At 44.9% G+C, this 17,687-nt stretch overlaps 1 protein-coding gene across 1 annotated transcript in view; it reads right to left on the reverse strand.

The window, feature by feature from the left end:
* GFRA1 (GDNF family receptor alpha 1) overlaps window positions 1-17,687 on the reverse strand; it is a 204,099-nt gene that overhangs the window by 169,173 nt on the left and 17,239 nt on the right. The gene's annotated exons all lie outside the window — the stretch shown is intronic.

Below are 17,687 nucleotides of genomic sequence, written 5' to 3' on the forward strand. Positions count from 1 at the left end.
ACTGAACGATCTAAATAGTTTGCCTGGTTTCTTTTAACAAAACACACTTGATTTTTCATTTTTCCCCTAACACAAATTATGTATAAATCTTACATAAAAGGGGAAAAAAAAGAATTATCTTCCTTAGACCTCACTGAACATGGCTTTGGGGAAGAGTCTGTTATGTACTATAATCGATGCCTGGAATGGGCAGCTGCAGATCGATTCATTTTTGGATATGGTTCCTTTTGTCTCGCTCCTCAGCCCCTGGGTTAAATGAGCATTTTAGATCTCCTTACTCTTTGGAAGAAGGTAGAAGTGTACTTATATTCACAACCCTGATGAATGCAGACTTTTTGTGCTAATCCAGAACAGAGCTCTGATTACCCCACTGTCACTGATTTTGGTTACCTTTCGAGAAAAATGCCCACATTGGCTTACCTTGTTCCCTGTCCAGTAAAACTTTTAAAGTGCTGGGAAGAACTTCCAGCTACGGGAACCCATTTAGTTCTCATTTGGCTAGCGTCAAACCACCTACTTTTAACTGGAGAGCATCTAGGGATCTAGTGAAATGAAGGGACAAACACAAAGAAGAAACGAGCTCCAACTGGTGTGGGGAAATAGAGGCTAGAATCCTAAAATTTAGCCAGCCTTTTCCACCTGGGATGGGTATTTCTGAATCCTCAGAGTATAGCTTAAACTTAGGATACACAGCAAAAGAGACTTCACTCAAGGGAGGTCCATTCATCTGGGTCCAGTTTAGCTAACTTCTCATAGACATGGGCCTGTAAACCTAGTCATGCCCTCCATTAGATTATGCATTTAATCTCTTAATGCCCCTCTTACATATACAAACATTCTGTAATATAAATTACACTACAGACATACAAAAACTGTATTAATCAGGGCCCCTGCATGGAGCCCCGAGGTTATGCAAGGACCTACACCACTAACCCAGACTAGCAGTAGGAAAATCACAACCTTCAAGCTCCAGACCCACTGAGTCAGGGTCATCTGTACTCCTCTCCGAGAGCAGACAACAAAACCACACCAAACCCTTGGAGCTGGTTTGCCAAGGCCAAAGGAAAGAGACATGTAACCGAAATGGCCACTGTAGCTTGTCTGAAAGCTTATCGTATCCAGAGTAGCCCCCAGCTGTTAATTACAGTTCCATTTTCTGATCCACACGTTTCTTTCCATAAGAAATGAGTCTCCAAGCCCTTCGGGTCACTGCACCTCCGAGCACCGAGAAACTCATGACCCACTTCCAGCACAGGGAACCCCAATCCAAACCAAGGAAACGGATCCAGCCAGTGGCTGCCCGACACTGAGTGAGGTGGGGGGAGTCCACCAGAATCAGCTCCAACAACTTTCCCTCCCCAAAGCTGACAGATGTCCATCTGTCACAGACTGAATGTTTATGAGCCCCCCCAAAATTCATCATGTCGATGCCCTACCTCCCAGTGTGACGGTACTGGGGCCTTTGGGAGGCAGTTAGGTAGAGGTGAGGTCCCTCATGCTGGGATTAGAGCTCTTAGAAGAAGTGACACCAGAGACAGCTCTCCTCCCACCCTGCCCTCTCTCTCTCTCTCTCTCCCCCGACCCTCCCTACCAGCATACACAAAGAGGTCATGTGAGCACACAGAGAGAAGGCAGCCACCTAGAAGCCAGGAGAAAAGGACTCAGAGTGAAACCTACACCTTGTTGGCCCCCTGATCTCAGATTTCCCAGCCTCCAGAAGAGAAACACATTTCTGTTGGGTAAGGCACCCAGTTTTTGTTATGGCAGCCCAAGCTAAGACACCACCTCTATGAGCTTTGTCACTGCCCTTCAGAACAGTGACAGAAGAGGAGTCCACTGAAGGGAGCGATGAAGGTCACCTCTGTTCTGACTAGAATCTATCTACATTTGCTTTGACGTTTGTTACAAGCACATAACCAGCAGGCCATGAACATGGGTGCCCCCTAGTGTCTGCTGAGGATAACCACCCCCCGCCCAATGTCCCCAGTGGGGAGGGGCACCATAACAATGGGGCTGCCACTCCCTTAACTGCTTCACCCAAATAACTCCCTAAGGACCCTGAAGGCAATGCCTTTGCCAGGAACCACAGAACTGGGAACAAAGTTACCCTTTAGCACAGAAAGGGGCCCTGGGGTGGAAAATTTTCCCTCCCTTCCCAAAAAGAAGGTTGCCAGGAACTTCTCAGATACAAAAGTAGACAAGTACATATTTTTTCATGTTTATAAAAAATTACCAAGTAAGAACAAATCACTATGAAGAAAACAAGCAAAATTCATATGGTTCCTGCCTTCCAAGAGGCAGTGATCTGAGGAAAAACAGACCCAGAGGTGGAAAAAAAAAATGATTAAAAGCAGGCAACTAATAAAAACTACTGAATAAATCCCTAATATATATACAAATTAAACATCGACTATGGGTATCCCATGTGAGGGAAGGACCAGCTGTTAAAATTAAATACCACACTTATTTAATCAAGAAAGGAGTTGGGGCTTCCCTGGTGGCGCAGTGGTTGAGAGTGCCTGCCGATGCGGGGGACACGGTTCGTATCCCGGTCTGGGAAGATCCCACGTGCCGCGGAGTGGCTGGGCCCGTGAGCCATGGCCGCTGAGCCTGCGCGTCCGGAGCCTGTGCTCCGCAACGGGAGAAGCCACAGCAGTGAGAGGCCCGCGTACCGCAAAAAAAAAAAAAAAGAAAGAAAGGAGTTGAAGGTATAGTCTTGTCACCACCTCTGGGAGGCTCCCTGTCTTTCCCCCAAAAACTGACGCATAACCTCATCTGTGCTTCCAGAACATTTTTTATACCGTCCCCCGGCACCACGTTGGTAATATCCTGTGATTATCTGTCTTCCCCACCACACAGGAAAGGTTTACTTCTTGTATGTAACTGTTTCAACACTACCAGCACAACAATGTTAGTAAAAACATAACTTGAGTGCTTATTTTGAGCCAGGCTTTGGGATAAGAACTTTACGTGCATTATTTCATTTAATCCTCACAACTAACTTACAAGGTTGTGCTATTATTATTTTGTGAGGCAATATATTTATATGGTCTAAAAATATAAAAATACCAGAAAAGGTATACAGTGCAGTCTCCCTCCCACTTCAGTCCCCCATATGTCAAGTTCCCACACCCCGTTCACATATAACTTATTATTATTCATGTCTTATGTATCCATCCAGAGTTTATATATAAGCCTCATGTTTTATATAAAGGTAGCACATTATACAAGTTGCTCCGCACTTTGAAATTTTTACTTATCTTCGAGATGTTTATGTAGAAAACTATCTCATACTTTTCTTAACAGCTGTATGTTATTCCACTCTGGTTGAACCAGAAAATATTTAACCACACTTCTACTGATAGACACATGGATGCTTCTATTATTATATTCTACAGATGAGAAAACTGAGGCTCAGAGAGGTTAAGTGACTTGTCCAAAGTCACACAGCTCCTATGTGGCAGAGGAAGGACTCAAGCTGGTTAGATTCAAGCCTGAACTCTCAAGCAATTTGCTGTATTTTTTGCCTAGCACAATGCCTGGTATGTAGCAGATATTCAATAAATACTTCATGAGTAGATTAATGAACCAACATACCAACAGGAAAAAACAAGAAAGAAAAAGTAAAAAGAAAAAATAGCAAGGGGAGCAACTCTGCTCTCTCTTTCCTTCATCTTCACTGCTATCATTGTTCTTTTTCACGCTCTAGATATCTGCCTCCACTCCTGTGTACAGCATCAGAGTAGTAGAACAAAGATTTTCAGCCATTCCTAGGTCCTGCAAAAACCTGAGTCCTGCCTGATCCCTGCACATTATTTATTCCTATTCAAGCTCTGGATGAAGGACATCCTAGAACGGATGCAACATCACCTCTGCTGGCCAAAAGCCCCAAAGGCATGCTCAAGAAGGTCACAAGGAGGTGGGAAAAGAGAGTTCCTGGGGGCAAACAACACCTGTGCCTAGATTCCCAGGGGTCACACTGACACATCTGAGCATCACTGCAGATTAGACGGTCAACTTCCAGACTTCACTCCTGGGCTTCGCAGCTGGTTTTCCTCCTCAGTGCAGACGTCCCGAAAACCTTCAACTCCTTCCACATGTGCCAGAAAGCTGACACATGTAGCCTTGTTTTTACACTGAGTTTTACACTTGGCTCAGCCGTCCAATAAATTTAACACCAGAATTATATACAACATTAAGTGTGTTCAGACACAGCTGATTTCTTCACAGGCTCTTTTGTGAGCAGCTGCTGGGAAGGTGCAGCATCTGACAACAGGAAAGCTGTGTCTTTCAACGTTACAGACCCCGGGGAACACTGTCCTGAAAGGTAACCTCCCTGTGACCTCACAAGGTATCAGAATGGTTTAATTTCTCTGACTTGTAAGTGTTAGGAGAACATGACAAACATGACCATCTGCACTCAGCCTCCCAGCCCCTCAAAAGATATGGAATGCCTGCCTTCACATGGGCCAGGCTTAAAATGACTCAGAATGTGACATATACCATTCCGTGTTCACATTCTCTGTACCTATTCCATATACATGTGAAATTTCTGGAAAGTGAGCGACGGCCTCGAGAAACACACACCCATCTTTCCTCTGATCCTTTGCTGTCGTGCTTGATAATAAGAGGTATTTATTCAACAAGGGCTCACAATTACAACTCAATTGGTTGTAATCTGCTCACTGAAGAAATAATGTCCTCTCCAATGATTCTAATCTAATCCATTTAATCTAAAATCTATGCGCCATTACAGATTTTTCTGACACAATATTTCAATCTCTTCCTCCGCATTTAATTTCAAACGATTGACACGCAATACAAATGGCCATTCCTTTTAAAGGCTGCAATACCAAAAAAAAAAAATCTATCATTTTTGCCCATCTTGAAGGCTAGCTTGCTAGCTACGGGATTAGCATTTGCGAGTCCCCTAAAGTGAGCAACTTTTAAAGCTTATGTGTTAGCTTTTCATTTTCCTCAACTGGGCTCACCCTGAAACATGCAGAATAGAAATCAAAGTAGGAATATCATGAGCCATGTCCAGCTACATTAGAAACAAATAGAAAAATGTATTTCATCAAGATGTCCAGAGAGAAAGAGAGCACGAGACATCAGCTAGCCAATCAATCAACAAACACGTTCATCTTCATCTGCGGGTTTCCATTAAAAATGTTTATATATATGGTTCTTCCTAACACATCATGTTAATAAATTTTGTTCGAACAAAGCCTGTGTCTAAACACTGGTATGCTTTGCATGCCTTGTGTTTCTCAGGTTTCACATACAGTCAAAATGCAGATCACGACAGAACAATTTCTTGACATTTTTGTCTTATTATTATCACAGTGCAATTCTAGCGCGTCTTTGCCAGATATATATCAGAGGTGAAAATCTTTTTAAAGTAAATCCTTATAGAATCCCTTTCCTTTATACCATGCTGGAAGTGCAGTGTCTAAAGGTCTTTTGGGAAAAGAAATAATGGAAATTTTGTTATTGATCTCATGCAGAGGCAGTGAATCTAATGAGTTATTGTTGTTTTACCCACAGCAAATATTATGTGGTCCAAAACAATAACATTCAATTAAAGAAAGAAGGCCAGATAGGCTGTAAGATAAAAACATAACTTAACAATGAATTCCTTTTAGTACTTCCTAAATGCTAATTTAGTCTGTCATACATTTAGAATGACATTCTTTTTAAAAAGTAGCTTCTCATGCCACTGTAATAATTAAAATGATTTTGTACTAGACAAGTATCATGGTCAACAAAAGAAGGTTACTGGTCTTCATTAAAAAATAATTTATACTTGGGTTTTTGTGGGTTTTTTTTAAATCTAACAACGGCAAAACCTTAAGCCGATAGTCAAGTCTCCCAGGATGTATCAAAACTTTTGTAGAGTTAAATCTGGGCAAAAGCAATCTTGAAAATGTTGCACAATGGAGCCCCATTAGCAGGGCTCCTCATTATATTAGTTGAGGGTCATCAGACTAAAAGGTTACAATGTGTCCCTTAGAGCTTTGCTGGATCCAGGAAATCAGAGCACTTCATCGAGGGAAAAAGGGCATTTACAGCAGGTGTTTGTCTCATTTCTCTATGGTATATTATCAAAAATGGAAAGCCAATGCATTTTAAAATTCTGTATCAGTTTCATCAAGCCACCAAGAAAATCCAAGTGACTTGAGTTAGGAAGCAGCTGCCGTAATCCTAAATCTTCAGGGCAAAGCTCCTACTGTTTTGCCATGGGCTGACCCAACACACTTGCTTTTCACTCCCATCCTTGTGACCTAACTGCTCCACAGCCCTGTTCTTGCTGGATGGTGAGACCTCCCAACCCCAGGCTCACTTACTCCATTTCATCCTTGCATCACCCTTCCTGTGCTCAGACAATGCCCCACCCATCTCCCCAGGCAGCAAAAATTAAGACTGAAATCTTAGCACCCATGACTATTTTCTTTCCCATAAACAGTGACAAAACCACATTTACAAAGAGGCGTTTTCTAGAGATGGATTTCTCTTCAAGGGGTTGAGTCCTACCATCTCTCAAAAATCAAAAGAATCCAAAGAGTGAATGACTCACTTTGAACATCTGCCCTTTAGGAATACTTGGGTGGGACAAAAAGAGGGTCCTCAAATAGGTAGGAAACAACTAGAAAGGGTTTGTCTATCTACCCTCCACTCACCATAGAGTATCACAGGTAACTTTCACCTGCCTTTCAAACCCATTAGCCCTGAGCCACTTGGTAAAGGATGGAGACTAGATCTTATGCATCTCTGCACCCTGGCAGCCCACATGAATATGTGTAGACTGAAAGGAATAAATGAATGAAACCAGCTAACGGACAGAGTACTCACTCTATGTCAGGGATGACACTAAGCTTTTAATCTTCAAGACAATCCCATAAGGTAGCACAGTTAAGATCAACCTATTTTGCAGATGATGAAACTGAGGCTTAGAAAGGTTAAGATTATCCAGCTAAGACTTAAAGGAGTTGGGATCTAATACCAACCCATCTGCTCCAGACCTTATGCTCTCAAGCACTGTGCTAAAGTACTTAAGAGATTACTAAAATGGCTCTCAGTCCTCAAAAACAATTCCTTACTTAAGATGCACCTATTTACATATAATGGATAATTTATAATTTCATAATACACTGGATTTCCAAAACATGTGTGTTTTGGAAAAACAATACTCTCAGACATTGTAATGACAGAGTGTCTTTTGCCAGGAGAACTTAAAGACCTTTTTAAATCAACAACAGTGGGATAAAACGAATTCACACATTTCCAAGAACCTGTCACCAAGAGGTTCATGGTCCCCACGCTTTGGTCCAAGTCTCCTGTTGTGAGCATTTTAAATTGCCTGGAAGAGACTGAGAAAACAGAGACGCCTTGGAGAACCAAATCTGTCAAAACAAGTCTCAGCCACACAATTTCTCAGTTCTTATCCTACTTTCATTCCGATGCAAAAATGCAGAGTCTCGGAAGGTCTCCGAAGCCTCCCAGCTGAGAGTCTCAGCATTGTCCCCCTTCACCGTGTTACCATCCTCAGCTGATCCAAGCAGCAGCTCAATGGGTATTAATCCGAATTGGCACACGATGCAGATGAGTTTGGGAATGGAATGAAAATGCATTGGCTAAGGTTCCACTTTGGCAGGAAACAGAGGCTCATCAGAAGTAGGTACCATCTGGAACTGATAGGATGGTCAAATTGGATATTCTTCTAAACGTGGGAGTATTTGCCATGCTATTTGTGATTGTTAGATACAGGTGAAGACTGAAGCTTTTCTAATGGGCAGGATTTGATAGCACTGGCTAGACATCTATTTTCTCTAAAGATTAGCTAGAAATATCACTAGATTCAGATTAGAAGTTTCTTCAGCATTAGAATTAGGAAAATCAACTTGCTACCCAGCCATTTTCCCTGGAAGGCAGAGAGTACTGTGCAAGTATCTGAAAAGTAGGCTCAAGTACACAATCCATAAGTAAGAGTTTTGATCTTGAAAAATGGTGCTTTCCAAAATGGAAATTGAAAAAAAAAAAAAGTCAATCATACAACAGCTGTGTTTACACATACAAAGTGAAGTAGAAAAACTGAGGCAATTACCCAGATGATTTCAATCAAAACATCCTCTCAACTGAAATATCCAGAAAAGTGAAGATATAATATGAGGGATTCTTATTTTTTAGCTTGAATTATCCACATGATTGCTTCATCTCTCCACTATTCTTATTTACACATAGCCTAAAACCTATCCTGTGCATCGGCAATTGAAAATACAATTATTTGCAGATGTACATACTTAGGGCCACAAGTGTCTATGGTCACAATTATGTGCAGATGTAACTCAACATAGACCAGACCAGTCAGGTCCAAAGTTTTGGAAACCTGTTTTGAAAATTTGACTAAAAACAGAGATTATTCCTTTTAAACTCCACCTCCTATAAAAAGTCACTTTAGCAGATGACTATTTATTCCCCCAAACTAATCCATATATAATAAAACAAATCCTTAAAACTGTCCTACTCTGATTCTTCGATTATTTGAGGAAAGTATTCATGAAAACAAATGTTTTAGTAACAAAGAACCCTTTCAAAAATTGCCCCCTTTTCACTTCAGAAATATATTTCTTAAATCAACTAGAAAAATGACCTCCTTTCTAAATATCATTTCTTTTCACCTTGATTTTTGAACTATCTGCTTTTCCCCCCTCATATGTCCATAATTTCCACGTATACCCTCCCGAATCTAACTTATTTTGCAATGTATCTCCAAATACAGAATATATTCAAATATTTGTATCACAAAGGAGAAGCAGAGAATGCCACTAACTCAAATGCAGCCCCAAACTATAAATTCATTTTAATTAAAGATATTTGATAAGCACACATGCTGAAAGAAATGAAGAGGGGAGGGTGCCAGAAAAAGACTTATCTTTTGCAGAGAAATTAAAAATCACAGGAAGAATTCAATAAGCCTGGGAGGCCTCTTGAGACCTGCTATTTAAGTCCTTTTATCTAAACACACTGGTGAAAACTTGGTGTTTCTCATTTCTGGTCAGTATGATAACCTGAACTAAGGCAGATATACAAACTCCCCCCAACTCCCCCAAAAAGATACCGTACTAAATGTAATGTAACAGCAACAAAGACCCATGAAAACTAGAAAAAAACTGGGGAACTGGGCACATGCTTCTAAGGCAGTAATTTTCAACTTGGGCTGCACGTAGAGGCTTTAAAAAAATTTCTGGGGGTGGGGTACAGGTTTTGGGATACTAGAGCTCCCAGGTGATTCCAATGTGCAACCCATCTTGAGAATAGTGTTACAGGGACCTGAGAGAGCAGCCACCCGTGGTCACAGGCCTTAGACCAGGAAACTCTGGAAGACCTCCCTGCATGAAACCAGAGGCCTGGAAGATGCAGAACTTGAAAACAGGCCCAGAGTATCTCTGCTCACTGGCCTGGGGACAAGACACAGAAAGAAGCTTGAATCTTATAAGAGTGTGGAGTCCCAAGGATACCCTTCACATGATGTGTAAGTTCCAAGCCAAGGAGTTCACTTCAAGGCCCAAAACCCATGAAACCCATGAGGCCCAGACAAGCAATATTCGATTACTTGAGCACCTACGGTCTTGAATTCTGTTTCTGAAGCAAGGAGGCGGCAATTTTTGAAGGGGTTCTTTGTTATGAAAAACTCTGTCTTGTAAAACAACATTGTAAATCAACGATACCTCAATTTAAAAAAAAAAAGCAAACTGTTGTCATGGATAACTTCGCTTCTCAAATAATGGAAAGAAACAAAGAAGGGCAGTTAAGGACATGTTTTATTTAATGTGGATTCATTTGGGGGGACAAATTGTCATTCTCTGCTTAAGTGACATTTTATAGATTGTGGAGTTTAAAAGAAATGATCTCTGTTTTTAGTCAAATTTTCAAAACAGGCTTCCAAAACTTCAGACTTGACTCTGTCTATACCAAGTTACACTGCCTTCAAGTCTTTCACAGGACTCCTGGGGAAAGCCATTGTCACTGCAGATAAACTTATAGTTGAAATATTAAAACCTACACCAAAATAACAGGAAAAGGGAATGGTACATTTGTTAATAATAGCATGTCAATAGTGGCTCATTAATTGTAACAAATGTGCCACATATGCAAGATGTTAATAATGGGAGAAACTGTGGAGGAGGAGGCTATATAGGAACTCTCGTACAATCTACTCAATTTTTCTCTAGATCTAAAATTGTTCTAAAATATATTGTCTAGGATTTTAAAAAAGAAAAAAAAAGGACAGTAATTACTATGCATAGACACTTGATGAAATAACTATTAAATGATATGCATCAGCAAAAAGAACACTCAAAAGGGTTAGCAAATAAATCAGCTTAATATGTTAGTAAATTGAAAGATGTACCGACTACTTAAAAACAATGAAACTGGTTTTGGAGGATTTAAAATCAGGCAAAAATACACGTGCTCTTGTATGGTATATGAATTATGTCTCAATAAAACTGTTACCAAAAAAAACCCAAAAATGTACATGGTTGATAGCCCAGCAGCTCTATTTCCAAATATAAATTCCGCCATATATGCACAGAAAGGCTAGAGTAAGAGTATTACTGTGGCATTATCTGTAATCTCAAAAACAAAGCAATAACCTAAGTACCCATCCAGAGTGGAATATTGTTCATGCAAATATATATGCAGTAAAGCATAAAACATGGACAAGATGAACAACAGCTCCGTGAACACGGAATTCCAGAGAGGAAGACATCTGCTCAGAAGACTAAAAGACACTTCACAGTTTAACATGTCCAAAATGGAACTCTAAATCCTCACCTCCCAAAGCAAAACTAGCACTCACCCCTGGTCTTCCCCATCTCAGAAAATGGTGCCGTCATTCACCTAGGTAAATGACAGCGCCCAAACTGCCTAGAAGTCATCCCTGCCTTCTCTTTATCTCTCATTCCTTCTACCCAATCCATCAGTAAGTCCAGTGCATCCCTGAATCCAACTGCTTCCTATCACTAACCCAATGTGAGGCCCCATAGGCTCTGGAGTTGATGCTACACAGCCTTCTAACCGGGTTTTCTACTTCTCTACCAGAGACAAGATCTACAATCAAGAGAGATCTTTCGGGCTTCCCTGGTGGCGCAGTGGCTGAGAGTCCGCCTGCCGATGCAGGGGACACAGGTTTGTGCCCCGGTCTGGGAAGATCCCACGTGCCTCCGCGGAGCGGCTGGGCCCGTGAGCCATGGCCGCTGAGCCTGCGCATCCGGAGCCTGTGCTCCTCAACGGGAGAGGCCACAACAGTGAGAGGCCCGAGTACCGCAAAAAAAGAATTAAAAAAAAGAGAGCTCTTTCTCAAACATAAATAAGATCACGACTTCATCCTGCCCCAAACCCTTTACAGTCCTTCCAAGAGCTTCTCAACACACTTGGAACAAACCCAGAGTCCTTGTCACAGCCCAGTGAGTCCTCTAACCATGTCACCGGCCCTTGCTGGCTCTCCTACTCTCTTTCACTCCACTGCACTCCCACTTGTCACCATATTCCCAGGACCCACCGGTCCCCCCACCATTGGGCCTGGGCACTGGCTGGTTCCTCAACCTCAAAGACTCTACTGTGGCTGTAGGTCAAACATCTCACCAGAGAAGGCTTCCTCTGTCTAAGAGAGTGCCCACCCTCTACTGCTCTCACCCCCCCACCCACCTCCCTCCTCTCTTTGTCTTCATCCCTTATCGACTGTCCCTCCCTGGATGGAATGTGGGCTCCTTGAGGCAAGGTCCTTTCCTGGCTTGTTCCTCACTTTATCCTCAACATACAGGACAGCCCCTTGGCCTAGAGAAGGTGCTCAGAAATTACTTGTAAAATTAATCAATTATTCAGTGATGTTTTTGTAGACTTCAGCTTTACCTCTAATAGTTCCTTTTTAAAAAGACAGGAGGCAAACTGAGGCGCCAATTATGTGTCCCATAGGCTGAATGAGACAGTTATGTGGTCCTGCACTCCTTCTAGAATGGGGCCGGGCTGGGGGTCGAGGGCGGGGGGGTGGGAACCAGAGCAGCCCCCACAGAGCTGGAGAGCAGGAGGGCCGTTGGGCTTCCCGTTTCTCTCGCTGCGAGGCTGGGGGCGAGTCCCTTACCATCTCCAGACCTGAGCTCCGCCTACAACATGTCAGGTTTGCTCCAGTTGGGTGGCAAAAGGAGCAGCTGCTCCCTGCCTGGAGCTTTAAAGGGCATGGAGGGGCTGGGGTGCCGACCGGGGAGGGGAGGTGGCCGACCTTGAGATGACCTCAAATCCCCGACAGGCAGGCCACCCCTACAGTTCACATCTCACCTTCCACAGTTCAACCAAAAGCTCCCTCAGGCTCCTTCCGGTCCCAAAGTTCTAGAACTCATGGTTTCAAACTGTCCTGAATCCATACCTCTCCCCACAGTTGAAGGAAAATCAAAAAACACCCAAAAACAACTTGGTTTTGACCTGTGCAATTCACAAAGCATCATGCCACGGGTCATCTCATGCCAGCCGGCCAGTGAGTCTATAAAGTACCCAGGGGGTAGGAGTACGACCCCAGTTCACTGCTGAGCAGACTGAGCTTGGGAGGGTAGAGGGGCATCTAAGAGAAGGGGGCGCTTTTCTCTTTGAAAAGCAAGTGAGTGAAATCCCTAGTAAGCCAGCACTTGTGCTCTGGGGCCTCTTTTTCCCAGATGGCTGTAGTTGGTCCTTCTCAAATGTGACAATGACGACAATGGGCTGAGAAAACCATGCAGGGCCCACAGTTCCTGCCACGGTGCATTCCGACGTTTAGGCGCACAGGCTGAGCGTCCAGGCCTGCTCCACCCCAGCCCAGTCTAACCAGCCCGAGATGGCTTCTCCAGTCTCCGCTCACACTGGCCTCCTTCACACCACACGGCCTCTCCCTTGCCCTGCCTGGAATGCTCTTCCCACCCCGAGAAGCCTGACCCTCATTACAGGCTCCTATAAAGCCCCACCTGCCTCTCCTTAAGAGCACTCTTTATACCTGGAGCTTTCTATGTACATGTTTATGTCTTTCTCCCCTGCTAGACTATAAACTCCATGAGGACAGGGCTAATCTGACTGTGTTCACCATTATACCACCACGTGCCCAGCCAGGGATGGCATGTGCGAGGCTGTGAGGTCTGGAAATGCTGAGGGCCTTCTGCGATCGTGAGGGAGGAGCAGGGAGCTGGAGGGGCTCCCTCAATGCAAGCAGGGAGCAGGGAGTCCCTGGAGGGGCTCCCTCAATGCAAGGGGCAGATCCAAGAGCCAGAGGTCAAGAAGCCATGTCCTTGGTGACAGTGTCTGCCATAAACCTGCCCCACCTCTGTGTATCTTACACACTCTAAGAGCTAACCACTTACCTTTATCATCCAAGCCTGTTAGAGGTGAGTTTCCCAACATTTATAAGAGAAAGAATCCCAACAGATGGACCTCTCTAACAAAATTGTAAGCTCCCAGCCCCATTCCGTACACTTCCGTCCTGTTCCACCTAAGTGCTGGGCATCAGATAAGTACTTAATAATTTGTTTTCACCTCCCTGGCTTAGGCTGGCTGCACATTCATTCACTCATTTATTCATTCAACACATATTTGCTAAGTGCCTACTATGTGGCTTCCTAGGATGGGGGAGAGAAAAGAGGACAAGCCAGATGGGGTCCCTTGCTTTTATGCAACTTAACATTCTAGTGAGAGAAGTGGACAAACAAGCGAATCAACAACATAATTTTGGACAGTGGTAAGACCTACGCAGACAATGAAACAGGGAGATGAGATAAAGAAGGAGGGAGAAGGGAAAGATTTATCTAGGTGGTTATGGAAGACCTCCGCGTTGAAAATGACAAGGAATCAGCCAAGCGAAGATGACACAGAAGAATATTCCAGACAACAGGGGAAGCAAGAGTAAAGGCTCTGAGACAGAACAAACTTGATGTGTTTGAGGAGCAGAAAAAAAGGCAGAGTGGCTTAAGAATCTATCCATCACCCTTCCTGCGGGGAGAACGGGACAAGATGAGGGACAAGATGAAGAGGACAGGGACCCGATTATTTAAGAATTCTTCTTCCAGGGATAGTCAGGTGCCTGCAGGGACAGAGTCATCATGCCTTCAATCTCCCCATCCTTCAGGCCTGACTTACTTGGACACACTGCGTATGTCAGCCGAGAGAGGAAAGAGTGTGGGACTTGGCCCCAGGACCAGTTTGCCCCCGAGCAAGCCCCTCAACCATTCTAGTCTCCAGTTCCATCACCCATCCATCCATCCATCCATCCATCCCAGCCAAGGGCCTGGACTTGGGGATCAGAAAAGACTCTTTCAGCTCCAATGTTCTCTAATTATTTTTCTTTGCATTGTCTTTTAAGAAAGAAACCAATCAATAGAAAACACGAACCCATCCCCAAAAGAGAACTCTCATTGAAGAATTACATTTTCAAAACATACGTCAGAAGGGCAACAAGACAAAGTCAGTAAGGCTCAAACACAAAATCTCTGTGTCTGACCCCAACAGCTGCTTTGCTCGCATCGCAGAATTCTAGAGTGGTAAAATGCAGCCATGGATGCTTTCCTGCATAAGGTGCATGGAGGCGCGCCCCTGCCCCCCACCAAACGCAGGTACCACGGCCCCAAAGTCTCCTCGTGCCCCCACGAGGACCTCCCCCACCACCGCCATAGTTCCCTCCTGACGCACAGTGGTGGCCTTGCCTCCATTGCTGGCCCCCTGCCCAGAGCAGCAGCAGTAGATCATCGCTGGCAAAAAAGTACAAGTCTCCCACCACACTAGCCTCCCTGTTTGTGAAGAGGGCACCTGGGGGCCTCTGCACTCTGCTAACAATGCCCTTCAGCCAGTGCTGAGAATGGGCAGTTCTTTGTCATTTAGGGTAAAGTCACCTCCTCAGAGATGCCCCCCTGACGTCCCTGTGCAGTGGGGTTTCCCTCTCCCCTCTATTTGCCGTCGTATTGGTTTATCTTCTTCAGATTACTTACTGCCATCGAAACCACTTACTTGTTTGCACTCATTATGTCTCCTCCACTGGACTGTAAGCTCCCTGAGTTCAGAGCCTCATCTGTCTTACCCATGCCGTGTCCTCAGGACCTCGCTCAGTGTCCAGCCCACAGAAGGTTGACCTGGTAGAACTTTGTTGATAAACAGAAGGAAGAAGTCATCCTAAGAGCTTTGACAAAGCATCAAAGACCACAGTGCAGGTCAGAACCGTAAAGCTCCCAAGGAAACCAGCTCGTTGTAGCCCATCAACTTTCAGCCAAGACAGCACGTCTGGGGTGGCTGTGAGGAGAGCCGTCAGGATATCATACACCTCCCCCACAGGGCCGTGACAGCTCAAAATGCTTAATGAATGATGCGCGGTTAGAACCAGCGGCCTGGCCCATTCACTCTGCTTTGCCGGAGAGGAACAGAAGGGTCTAGCAAAGGAATGTAACTTTAATGGGACGTTCAGAGACTCAGACTCAGGTGTCTGACACGGGCAAAGAATTTCTCAAGCCCCCAGTGCTGGCCCTCTAGGAGTCTGAACACCTCAGTCCATAGAAGCTGGAAGCTGGTAGGGAGGGAAGTCTGCTGAAGCCAGCATCCCACACTTGGCACGTGGAGGTTCATGAGGAGGGACAGGCGGGTTGGTGCCAGGTCCACATCAAGCAGAAAAGCAGAGTCACTGGGGTTGGGGGAGGGGTATGTGTATGAGAGGGGCACAGGGGTGAAGGTGGACTGAGAGAGGGAAGGTTCCAGAATGGGCAGGCCAGGGAGCACTGCTCTGCTGTCATTCCCTGTTACAAAAGGCAGCTCAGAGGAAAGGAAAAACAACAGTGGGTCTTATTTATTTATTTTTTTTACAATTACCAAATATAAAACCCCGAGTGTAAATTTTTCTATTTCAGGGTTTCTAAACAACATTTAACTTAGTGAGTGTCTTACATCTAGGGTAAATATTTGCCAGTCACTTCTGGCCCACGTCAGAGTGCTTATCTAAAAAGCTGTTTGGTTCTGCTCCTGATAGGAAAAATCTGCATTCCACCCAGCATACCCACCCGGCATGTGACCCACGAGCACTCTCCTTCCCCCAGTCTCCCAGGTGCACCCAGGACGCCAGCAGCCGCTGGATCTGCGTAAGAGCACTTCCTGGAAGGTCTATCTGTGTGTGCTGTCCTTTCTCTTAATTAAGGGCAAGGGCGTGGAGGAACAAGTCCAGGACTGGCCCTACGCTTAGGGTGCTACTGCATCAGCTCCACCAGGCTGCGGCACGTTTGGGGAAATCAAGGAGCTGTGAGGCAGGACCGCAGATGACAGCAGGAGAAGCCTGCGGCTCGCGCACACCACGTGGCGTGGCAGCTCGGTTTTAGGGGCCGAACCAGGCATGTCAAGGTGGCAACTACAAATGCACTAAGAGGTCTGCAGAAAGGAGCCACCAACGCTGAGAGAGGTCTAGAAGGATGAGCACAGGGCCCGCCGAGCCCACCCTCAGGGCAGTGCAATGTCTTGAGGCTGATGAGTGAGTTCTTGTTTCTTTAGTAAGAACTTCCTTCATTTTTACTTAAACACTATGTCTCATAACTCAGATCCAGTTCTCACAGTGACGCTGTAGATATCATCCGTGCTGGACAAATCAAGAAACGGAGGCTTAAAGCAGTTAAATAACTTGCCAAAGTCATGAACCGATGAAGTCGGGATGCAAACGCAGGGCTGCCTCCAAACACTTCAGCACGACTCGCCCCAGCCTATAAAAACACCTCCCTAAGGTTCTAAACAGGCCTCTTTCTGGTTCCCCAGGCTTAAGAGAGAAGGTGGGTTCAACATGAAGCATGTTTGAGTTACGGCCAGGATAACTCAAAACACTTGGGGGGCACTACCCAGCAGGCAGCTGGATGGACATAGGCTCAAAGAGGGTTCCTCAAACTCAGAGTCCAGAGACTCCAAGGGAAATACTGGTCAGAGCAAGGGACTCGGCAGGAAACCCAGAGGAGCGGCATCGGCACACAGGTGGAATCAGAGACCCTGTGAGCACCTGTGCGCTAGGCGCAGTCAGTCCAGCCCAGGCAGGTACGGAACAAACTAAACCAGAGTCAAGGGCACGGAAGCGTCTGGGAAAATTTCTGACCAAGTCCAGGGTATTCTTCCTAAGCCTCCCTAAAAGGTGCCATGGTTTCTATTCAAACACAAAACCATGCTTAGACCAGAGGTACCTGAGAGCCCCTCTTGCATTTGGTGGCTTTTGTTCTTGACCTAGCAATCAAAAAGGCTACAAGCAGAAGAGCACGCAAGGGCCTAGGCCTTAGGAGCTGGACAAACCTGGCTTGAACTCGACATCTTCCAAAAACTAGCTGTGTGGCCTTAGGCATGTCACTCAACTTCTCTGAGTTTGGGTTTCCTCTTATATAAGATGTAAATAATGCCCCAATGCCACTCTGGGCCAACACTCAGGATTAAATGAAAGAATCTGTGAAGGCATCTGGTCTCCTACTGCTGGGCAGCCAGCAGGCGTTTCGCAAGTAATGTTTTCCACAATTGCTCTCTGGCAGTCATAGCCAGCTTTGACTCTGACCTCAGAGCTGGGAACTTGAGTTCCTGGGGACCATCACAGCTAAACCTTCAAGCCTGAAGAGGCTCCGCATGGACATCTCAATCCTTGCTGGCAATGCCTACTTTCCTAAGGAGGAATCTTG

This window comes from Grampus griseus (assembly GCF_964374135.1).
Source record: "Grampus griseus genome assembly, chromosome: 16".
NCBI classification, from domain to species: Eukaryota; Metazoa; Chordata; class Mammalia; order Artiodactyla; family Delphinidae; genus Grampus; species Grampus griseus.